Here is an 11,925-nt window from a genome sequence, read left to right as displayed (position 1 = left end):
TCTAAATGGACAAGTGGTGGATCTAGGATCTACTTATCCCACAGACATTGTGTAAAGTGACACCAACAATTGTATCTACAATTCAAGCCTTTGTTATAATGGTCAACTGGTGGATCTTTGATGCACCTACTTACCAATTCATACCATAAAATGGACAGGTGGTGGATCTAGGATCTACTCATTCCAAAAACATGGTGTAAAATTATAAGTGTTATGATGGCCAAGTATTGAATCGACCTAACTTGAAGACATGGTTAGAATGGCCAAGTGGTGGATCTAGGAGACACTAACAAATGGATCCACATTTCATGAGTTTGTTATAATGGCCAAGTTGTGTATCTTCGATATACCTACTTTCCAATTCTTAGTCTAAATGGCCAAGTGGTGGATCTAGAATCTACTCATCCCACAAACATTGTGTAAAATTACAAGTGTTATGATGGGCAAGTCTTGAATCCACTTAACTTTAAGACATGGTTAGAATGTCAAAGTGGTGGATCTAGGAGACACTAACAATTGGATCTACATTTCAAGCCTTTGTGAAAATGGCCAACTGGTGGATCTTTGATGCACCTCTTTCCAAATTCTTAGTCTAAATGGCCAAGCGCTGGATCTAGGAGACACTAACATTGGGTCCACATTTCAAGCCTTTGTTACAAAGGCCAAGTGGTGGATCTTTGATGCACCTACTTCCCAATTCTTAGTTTAAATGGACAAGTGGTGAGTCTAGAATCTACTCATCCCACAAACATTGTGTAAAGTTACAAGTGATATAAAGGCCAAGTTTTGAATCCACCTAACTTTAATACATGGTTAGAATGGCCAATGGTGGATCTAGGAGACACCAACAATTGGATCCACATTGCAAGCCTTTGTTGTAATGGACAAGTAGTGGATGTTTGATGAACCTACTTCCCAATTCTTAGTCTAAATGGCCAAGTGGTGGAGCTAGGATCTACTCATTCCATAAACATTGTGTAAAATTACAAGTGTTATGATGGGCAGGTGTTGAATGCACCTACCTTTAAAACATGGCTAGAATGGCCAAGTGGCGGATCTAAGTGACACCAACAACTGTATCTATAATTCAAGCCTTTGTTATAATGGTCAAGCGGTGTATCTTGGATGCATCTTCTTACCAATTCTTACTCTAAATGGACAAGTGGTGGATCTATGATCTACTCATTCCACAAACATTGTGTAAAATTACAAGTGTTACGATGGCCAAGTCTTAAATCCACCTAGCTTTAAGACATGGTTAGAATGGCCATGTGGTGGATCTAAGAGACACTAACAATTGGATCCACATTTCAAGCCTTTGTTATAATGCCCAAGTGATGGATCTTTGATGAACCTACTTCCCAATTCTTAGTCTAAATGGCCAAGTGGTGGATCTAGAATCTACTCATCCCACAAACATTGTGTAACATTACAAGTGTTATGATTGCCAAGTATTAAATGAACCTAACATTAAGACATGGTTACAATGGTCAAGTGGTGGATCTAGGATACACTAACAATTGGATCCACATTTTAATCCTTTGTTATAATGCTCAAGTGATGGATCTTTGATGAACCTACTTCCCAATTCTTAGTCTAAATGGCCAAGTGGTGGATCTAGGATATACTCATCCCACAAACATTGTGTAAAATTACAAGTGTTATTATGGCCAAGTGCTAAATGCACCTACGTTAAGAGATGGCTAGAATAGCCAAGTGGTGGATCTAAGTGACGCCAACAAGTGTATCTACAATTCAAGCCCTTGTTATGATGGTCAAGTGGTGGATCTTTGATGCACCTACTTACCAATACTTACTCTAAATAGAAAAGTGGTCCATCAAGGATGTACTCATCCCACAAATATTGTGTAAAATTACAAGTGTTATGATAGCAAGTGTTGAATCCACCTTGATGGCCAAGTAGTGGATCTAGGAGACACCAAAAATTGGATCCACATTTCAAGCCTTTGTTATAATGGCCAAGTGGTGGATCTTTGATGCACCTACTTCCCAATTCTTTGTCTAAATTCCCAAGTGGTGGATCTAAAATCTACTCATCCCACAAACCTAGTGTAAAATTACAAGCGTTATGATGGCCAGGTGTTGAATGCACCTTACTTTAAGACATGGTTAGAATGGCCAAGTGGTGGAATTAGGAGACACCAACAATTGGATCCACATTGCAAGCCTTTGCTATAATGGAGAAGTGGTGGATCTTTGATAAACCTACTTCCTTATGCTTAGTCTAAATGGCCAAGTGGTGGATCTAGGATCTACTCATCCCACAAACATTGTGTAAAATTACAACTGTTATGATGCCCAAGTGCTCACTACACCTACCTATAAGAGATGGCTAGAACGGTCAAGTGGTGGATCTAACTGACACCAACAATTGTATCTACAATTCAAGCCTTTGTTATAATGGTCAAGTGGTGGATCTTTGATGCACCTACTTACCAGTTCTTACTCCAAATGGACAAGGGGTGGATCTGGGATCTACTCATCCCACACACATTGTGTAAAATTACCAGTGTTATGATGGCCACGTACTGAATGCACCTAACTTAGGACATGGTTAGAATGCCAAGTGGTTGATCTAGGTAGCACCAACAATTGTATCTACAATTCAAGCCTTTCTTATAATGGTCAAGTGGTGGATCTTTGATGCACCTACTTACCAACTCTTGCGCTAAATGGACAAGTGGTGGATCTAGTATCTATTCTAAATGTCCAAGTGTTGAATCCACCTAATTCTACGACATGTTTAGAATGGACAAGTGGTGGTTCTAGGAGACACTATAAATTGGATCCACATTTCAAGCCTTTGTTATAATGGCCAAGTGGTGGATCTTTGATGCACCTACTTCCCAATTCTTAATCTAAATGGCCAAGTGGTGGATATAGAATCTACTTACTTCAAGTATTTGTTTTTATGGACAAGTGGTGGATCTTTGATTTATTTAATGTCCAAATTTTAGTTTAAATGTCCAAGTGGTGGATCTAGGGTCTCTCCCACATGCATTTTATAAAATTACCAGTGTTACGATGGCCAAGTGTTGAATGCACCTAACTTTAGGAGATGGTTAGAATGGCCAAGTGGTGGATCTAAGTGACACCAAAAGTTGTATCTACAATTCAAGCCTTTGTTATAATGGCCAAGTGGTCGATCTTTGATGCACCTACTTACCAATTCTTACTCTAAATGGACAAGTGGTGCATCTAGGATCTACTCATCATCCCAAAAACATTGTGTAAAATTACAAGTGTTATGATGTCCAAGTCTTGAATCCACCTAGCTGGTTAAATGGTGGATCTAAGAGACACCAACAATTGGATCCACATTTCAAGCCTTTGTTATAATGGCCAAGTGGTGGATGTTTGATGCACCTACTTCCCAATTCTTAGTTTAAATGGCCAAGTGGTGGATCCAGGATCTAATCATCCCACAAACATTATATAATATTACAAGTGTTATGATGGCTACTTGTTGAATAAACCAACCTTTAAGACATGGCTGGAATGGCCAAGTGGTGTTTCGAGGAGATACAAACAATTGGATCCACACTTCATGTCTTTATTCTAATGGCGAAGTGGTGGATCGATGATCTCTATATTTCACAAATTTTAGTATAAATGGCCAAGTGGTCGATCTAGGATCTGGTCATCCCACAGACATTATGTAAAATTACCAGTGTTATGATGGCCAAGTGCTAAATGCACCTAGCTTTAGTACATGTTTAGAATGGCCAAGTAGTGGATCTAGGTGACACTAAAATTTTTATCTACAATTCAATCCTTTGTTATAATGGCCAAGTGGTGGATCTTTGATGCACTTACTTAGCAATTCTCACTCTAAATGGACAAGTGGTGGATCTAGGATATACTCATCTTAGAAACATTGTGTAAAATTACAAGTGCTATGATGGCCACGTGTTGAATCCACCTAACTGGTTAAGTGGTGGATCTAGGAGACACCAACAATTGGATCTAGGAGACACCAACAATTGGATCTAGGAGACACCAACAATTGGATCCACATTTCGAGCCTTTGTTATAATGGCCAAGTGGTGGGTCTTAGATGCACCTACTTTCCAATTCTTAGTTCACATGGCCAAGTGGTGAATCTAGGATCCAATCAACCCACAAACATTATGTAATATTACAAGTGTTATGATGGCTACGTGTTGAATGCACCTACCATTAAGACATGTCTGGAATGACCAAGTGGTGTATCTAGGAGATACAAACAATTGGATCCACACTTCAAGTCTTTATTCTAATGGCGAAGTGGTGGATCATTGATGTCTATATTTCACAAATTTTAGTATAAATGGCCCAAAGGTGGATCTAGGATCAGGTCATCTCACAGATATTATGTAAAATTACCAGTTTTATGATGGCCAAGTTCTAAATGTACCTAACTTTAGGACACGGTTAGAATGGCCAAGTGGTGGATCTAGGTGATACCAAAAAATTTATCTACAATTTAATCCTTTGTTATAATGGCCAAGTGGTGGATCTTTGATGCACCTAGTTACCAATTCTCACTCTAAATGGACAAGTGGTGGATCTAGGATCTACCCATCCCACAAACGTTGTGTAAAATTATAAATGTTATGATGGCGAAGTGTTGAATCCACCTAAATGGCCAAGTGGTGGAGCTAGGAGACACCAACAAATGGATCCACATTTCAAGCCTTTGTTATAATGGCCAAGTGGTGGATCTTTGATGCACCTACTTCCCAATTCTTAGTTTAAATGGTCAATTGGTCGGTCTAGGATCTACTCATCCCATAAACATTGTGTAAAATTACTAGTGTTATGATGGCCAAGTGCTGAATGCACCTAGCTTTAGGACATGGTTAGAATGGCCAAGTGGTGGATCTAGGTGACACCAAAAATTGTATCTATAATTCAATCCTTTGTTATAATGGCCAAGTGGTGGATCTTTGATGCACATACTTACCACTTCTTACTCTAAATGGACAAGTGGTGGATCTAGGATCTACTCATCCCACACACATTGTGTAAAATTACAAGTTTTATGATGGCCAAGTGTTGAATCCACCTAACTCGCCAAGTCGTGGATCTAGGAGACACCAAAAATTGGATCCACATTTCAAGCCTTTGTTATAAAGGTCAAGTGGTGGATCTTTGTTGCACGTTCTTTCCAATGCTTAGTTTAAATGGCCAAGTGGTGGATGTAGAATCTACTCATCCCATAAACATTGTATAAAATTACAAGTGTTATGATGGCCAAGTGTTGAATGAACCTACCTTTAAGACATGGCTACAATGGCCAAGTGGTGGATCTAGGAGATACCAAGAATTGGATGCACACTTCAATCCTTCGTTCTAATCGCCAAGTGGTGGATCTTTTATGTATTTAATTCTCAAAATTTAGGCTAAATGGCCAAGTAGTGGATCTAGGGTCTACTCATCCCACAGACATTGTGTAAAATTACCAATGCTATGATGGCCAAGTGCTGAATGCACCTAACTTTAGGACATGGTTAGAATGTCCAAGTGGTGGATCTAGGTGACACCAACAATTGTACCTACAATTCAAGCCTTTAGTATAATGGCCAAGTGGTGGATCTTTGATGCCCCTACTTACCAATTGATACTTTAAATGGACAAGTGGTGGATCTAGGCTCTACTCATCCCACAAACATTTTATAAAATTACAAGTGTTATGATGGCCAAGTGCTAAATCCACCTAACTTTAAGACGTGGTTAGAATGGCCAAGTGGTGTATCTAGGAGACACCAACAATTGGACGCACATTTTAAGCTTTTGTTTAATGGCCAAGTGGTGGATCTTTGGTGCACCTACTTCCCAATTCTTAGTTTAAATGGCCGAGTCATGGATCTAGGATCTACTCATCCCACCAACATTATGTAAAACTACAAGTGTTGAATGCAGCTAACTTGAAGACATGGTTAGTATGGCCAAGTGGTGGATCGAGGAGACAGCAAAAATTGGATCCACACTTCAAGCCTTCAATCTCGCCAAGTGGTGGATCTTTGATGTATCTAATTTCCAAATTTTAGTATAAATGGACAAGTGGTGGATCTAGGTTCTACTCATCTCAAAGACATTGTGTAAATTTACCAGTGTTATGATGGCCAGGTGTTGAATGAACCTAGCTTTAGGACATGGTTAGAATGCCCAAGTGGTGGATCTAGGTGACACCAATAATTGTATCTTCAATTCAAGACTTTGTTATACTGGACAAGTGGTGGATCTAGGATCTACTCATCCCACAAACATTGTGTAAAATTACAAGTGTTATGATGGCCAAGTGTTGAATCCACCTAACTTAAAGACATGATTAGAATGGACAAGTGTTAAATCCACCTAACTTAAAGACATGATAAAATGGCGAAGTGGTGATCTAGGAGACACCAACAATTGGATCCACATTTCAAGCCTTTGTTATAATGGCCAAGTGGTGGATCTTTGATGCAACAACTTCCCAATTGTTAGTCTAAATGGCCAAGTGGTGCATCTAGGATATACTCATCCCACAAACATTGATTAAAATTACAAGTGCTATCATGGTCAAGTGCTAAATGCACCTACCTTCAAGGCATGGATAGAATGGCGAGGTGGTGGATCTAGGAGATACCAACAATTGGATCCACACTTCAAGCCTTCGTTCTAATGGTCAAGCGGTGGATCTTTGATGTATCTAGTTCCCAAATTTTAGTCTAAATGGCCAAGTAGTTAATGTAGGTTCTACTCATCCCACAAACATTGTGTAAAATTACCATTGTTATGATGACCAAGTGTTGAATGCACCTACCTTTTGGACATGGTTAGAATGGGCAAGTGGTGGATCTATGTGACTCCAGTAATTGTATCTTCAATTCAAGAATTTGTTATAATGGACAAGTGGTGGATCTAGGATCTACTCATTCCACAAACATTGTGTAAAATTACAAGTGTTATGATGGCCAAGTGTTGAATCCACTTTACTTTAAGACATGGTTAGAATGGCCAAGTGATGATCTAGGAGACACAAACATTTGGATCTACATTTCAAGCCTTTGTTATAATGGCCAAGTGGTGGATCTTTGATGCAACTACTTCCCAATTCTTAGTCTAAATCGCCAAGTGGTGGATCTAGGATCTACTCATCCCACAAACATTGATTAAAATTACATCTGTTATCATGGTTAAGTGCTAAATGCAATATCTTTAAGGCATGGCTAGAATGGCCAAGTGGTGGATCTAGGAGATACCAAGAATTGGATCCACACTTCAGGCCTTCATTTTAATGGCCAAGTGGTGGATCTTTGATGTTTCTAGTTCTCAAAGTTTAGTCTAAATGGCGAAGTGGTTTATCTAAGTTCTACTCATCCCATAAAAATTGTGTAAAATTACCAGTGTTATGATGGCCAAGTGTTGAATGCACCTAACTTTTGGACATGGTTAGAACGGGCAAGTTGTGAATCTAGGTGACATCAACAATTGTATCTACAATTCAAGATTTTGTTATAATGGCCAAGTGCTGGATATTTGATGCACCTACTTACCAATTCTTACTCTAAATGGACAAGTGGTGCATCTAGGATCTACTCATCCCACAAACATTTACAAGTGTTATTGTGGCCAAGTGTTGAATCCACCTAACTGGCCAAGTGGTGGGAGACACCAACAATTTGATATCATTTCAAGACTTTGTTATAATGGCCAGGGGGTTGATCTTTGATGCATCTACTTCCCAATTCTTAGTCTAAATGGCCAAGTGGTGAATCTAGAATCTCCTCATCCCACAAACATTGTGTAAAATTACAAGTGTTATGATGGCCAATTGTTGAATGCACTGCCTTCAAGGCATGGGTAGAATGGCCAAGTGGTGGATCTAGGAGATACCAGCAATGGGATCCACACTTCAAGCCTTCATTCTAATGGCCAAGTGGTGGATATTTGATTTATCTAATTCCCAAATTGTTGTCTAAATGGCCAAGTGGTGGATCTAGGATCTACTCATCCCATAGACATTGTGTAAGTTCACCAGTGTTATTATGGCCAAGTACGGAATGCACCTAGCTTTAAGACGTGGTTAGAATGGCCAAGTGGTGAATCTAGGTGACACAAACAATTGTATCTACAATTCAAGCCTTTGTTATAATGGCCAAGTGGTGGATCTTTGATGCCCCTACTTACCAATTCTTACTCTAAATGAACAAGTGGTGGATCTAGGATCTACTCATCCCACTGACATTGTGTAAAATTACAAGTGTTATCATGGATATGTGTTGAATCTACCTAACTTTAGGACATGGTTAGAATGGCCAAGTGGTGGATCTAGGAGACACCAACAATTGGATCCACATTTCAAGCCATTGTTATAATGGCCAAGTGGTGGATGTTTAATGCACCCTGCTTTGAAGGCTTGGTTAGAATGGACAAGTGCTGGATCGAAGATGGATATAATCTTGAAAATTCATCTCAAATGGTTTAATTTAAAGTATTCAAGATAACCTACCTTGAAAAATTTATTCTAGATGACTTATGGGATCTAGGATACACCTACTTTGGCTATCAAATTTCTCGATTGGATAAGTAATTTGAGTTTAGAATCTAAAAGTCTTGAAGAGTGTACTTATAATCTTATGTGTCAGTTTAATTTATACGCTTTCAAAGTGTTATTACATTCAATGTGTCATTATAATTTCTAACTATTTATTTGTGTTTTCTTCAATTTCAGAGAACAAATGGCTCAAAAACAAAAATCTCTGATGGTTCTTATTAATATTGACTTTGCAAGTGATGATAAGAGAAAATGGTACTTATACGTTTATGGAGTGCAAGGTGCACAATTTCATAAAGTGCATGTCTTTGTGGCTAGTGACAAAGATGAGAATATATTTGATGATCTAGCACAGGTAGTCTCTGCAAGTGTTTCAACAGTTGAAGAACATCCTGACATCATAGTGCATTAACATTGGGATACCTGGAAATATTGAGTACCAACTATTGGCAAATTCCTATGTCGTTGAAAAAATGGTCAAAGACAAGGGAGAGACAATGTTTTCACAAGGTTGGGATGTTAATGATAGATCTATTTGATATCACTGTAGATAGGCTACAAGATGCAATTATTATTGCTTTGAAAGGCAAGCAAGTGAAGAATAAGAAATAAATTAAGAAGACCACAATCAAAAAGGCAAGGGGTGTTACAACAGCTCATATTTCAGATGTAGATAAGGCCATTTTGACATCAAATGACACAAGCAATCAACCCTTATTAAGGTTTGTGGAGCCTGATCGCTTAGAGAACGAGGTCTAAAAAGCAAAGAAGAGTGCTACAAGAGGCATGGAAAAGTATTCGGCATACTTCCCTTTCAAGTATAAGGAATACAAGATTCCTATCACTAATTGTTTTCTTGCTCTTGATCATTATAATTATCGTCATCTAAAGCCTGATCAAGTACAAAATTGTATGCTCTTCTTTGGAGCAAGTGCAAATCGGCCTTCATCATGTGCTTATCTAATTTCTGTAAAGAATTGTGGCCAAAAGTCTGGAGTTCCAATGACACGTACTGGGGTAGAATAAGAAAGACTTGTTGACTACAAGTTTTGGATCATTGATGGACAACACTCATTTATGCAACCAAAATGTTAAGATTTCAAGAAATGAAAAAGGATGGTGGCTCCAAGGATCTAATACAAGTTTATGAGAAAAGAAAGGCCCGGATTGTTGTAGATCCATCCCCACAAGTTGCAACATCCATATCAGCCATAGCAAATAAGGAGGCCAAGGCGCTATATGTTAAGCAACCTTACAGTGACATTCTCAAGCATCTTTGCATTCAGTGGATATTTCAAAAACGCCCATCACCTCCAAACATTGGTGAAAAGGAAGGTGCAGAATCTCGCACACCTTGGGATGTAAGTTTTTTTTTTCTTTCTCCCTCATGGTTATATAATGATAAAACAACTAAATTTCTTAGATTTAATTTTTTTGGGTTTTGTAGGCATTTCTTAAAATGGCAAGGATTTCTGCTGGTGCATCATTCATCACCAAACAAGATCATATGGTCACTTACTCTGATCCTATTTATGATCGATGGCTGAAGATCATAGAGCAATTAGAGGGAGAGAATAAGAAGCCACGGCCACAGTTTTTAGAGTTTTGTGTGGTCTAGACAAAGATGAAGTAGAAAAGATTCAAACAAAAATAGAGAGTGGAATGATTGTTTTGTCTAAGGGTGCAAAGGACACACCAGGTGTAATGGACATGACTGATGTTATCAAGCAACTGAAACAAGATTGAATTATTCAAGATGAGTTGCTTGAGCAATTCAATTTTCTCAATGAGGAGAATCCATGTGAAAAATGGGAGAAGCTTTCTACCACATACAACATTAATGATGTTGTTTACTCCCATTTCTTGACACTCTGTGATACTTGGCTCACATCACAACTACAACGTGGTACAAAGAAGATTGATTTTCCTGAAGAGGCAAGAAAATATATCCAATGGACGATCAACATCATGAAAGACAAATCAGATTCAACTATACATCTTCCATGGTCTATATATGTTGTTAGTTTTCAAATGGAGGGAAGATCTTACTTAGAGCGCTATCTAAACAACCCTATCCCTATAGGATTGTGTATCTTGAACAACACACGTGATTTGGAGAGCAATCTACAATGGTGAGCTAAAATATTCAAAGATCTCATAGATGGAATTATGGCTATTGTAGGTGGGTCAACAGAACCACAATGTGCGATCCTTTATTTTTTGAATAATAAAGACTATGTGCAATTACAGTCTACTTTGAAAAGTATGACAAACATGGTCAAAATACAATTTGTTGGGGCATTGCACAATGTGAAGTATTTGGAATTTACTGGTGCTATACAATTCTTCACCACACTTGTGTTCTTGAGCAAGGAAGATACCTTTGAGGGACTTATTAGTTCTTTAAATCTAGGGACATAATCCATAATACTAGATGCAAGACACCTTGATCGAGATTTTGGAAGTGCGAGTCAATTGTCAGATATAGAGTTTCTACAACTCAAGAATGAGCTGACAATCAAGAAATCCATTCAAAAGTATCGCAAAGAAGATTTAAAGCTTATTGACATGTTCAGTGATGGCTACATAACAGACTTGGGACTCAAGCAAAAAAAGGAAAGTGTTGTGCCTTGTGGACAATATTGACGACCAAAGAAAGCTTAAAACAAGACTTTTGAGCTTTGCAAATCAGCATGATGATGTCAAAAAATGGACAAAACTTCAAAGTGATCAATTAGATCAGCCCATTGATGACCAACGAGTATCAAATACGGTAGGAGCATCAACAAGTGAGACACCCATACTAGTTACAGACTTTTTGAACCTTGAAGCAAGTATGAGCTAAGCTTCTATACCCACTTGTCATGTAATTAAGCTTTTTATTTTGAAATAAGTTTGATATTGTTTTTAAAAAATGTGATGATAGTTCATCATGTATATTGTTAAGTATACTAATCATTGATTTAAGATCTTTGACTTTAATTTTGCTCAAAAGTATCATGCAGTGAACCTTTTTTTAATAGTTTAAAATTGTAGGAAAGATAAATCATTACTTATTACATCAATAATTTGAAGTAACATATCTACTAAAAAATATTTTAATGTAAATTGGCATACAAAACATTAATTCTTTTTTACGTTGAATTGATACTTCGTGACATAAAAAACTTAACTAAAACATATAGTCTACAACGTTTGACATTTTTTAACCAAAATATGTTTAAAAAAATCTATTGCAGACTCAAAAATGATAAGAGATATTAAAATACAATGTCTTTTATAGTATGTGTGGCATGATGATCCTCTTGGTATACAAACTTTTCCCATTCCAAAGGATAAAGTCTTTGAGATAAGTGGTATGATCTCTAAAGTACGAGCTTCCA

General features: G+C 37.8%; 1 pseudogene; it reads left to right on the top strand.

The window, feature by feature from the left end:
* Positions 1–10,816: 10,816 nt before the first annotated feature.
* Positions 10,817–11,387, top strand: LOC147430108 (uncharacterized; annotated as a pseudogene).
* The last annotated feature ends 538 nt before the right edge of the window (positions 11,388–11,925 follow it).

Source organism: Adiantum capillus-veneris, chromosome 22 (assembly GCF_014529385.1).
Source record: "Adiantum capillus-veneris isolate H3 chromosome 22, ASM1452938v2, whole genome shotgun sequence".
In the NCBI taxonomy this organism is placed as follows: domain Eukaryota; kingdom Viridiplantae; phylum Streptophyta; class Polypodiopsida; order Polypodiales; family Pteridaceae; genus Adiantum; species Adiantum capillus-veneris.
This window is presented reverse-complemented; position numbering and strand designations above follow the sequence as displayed.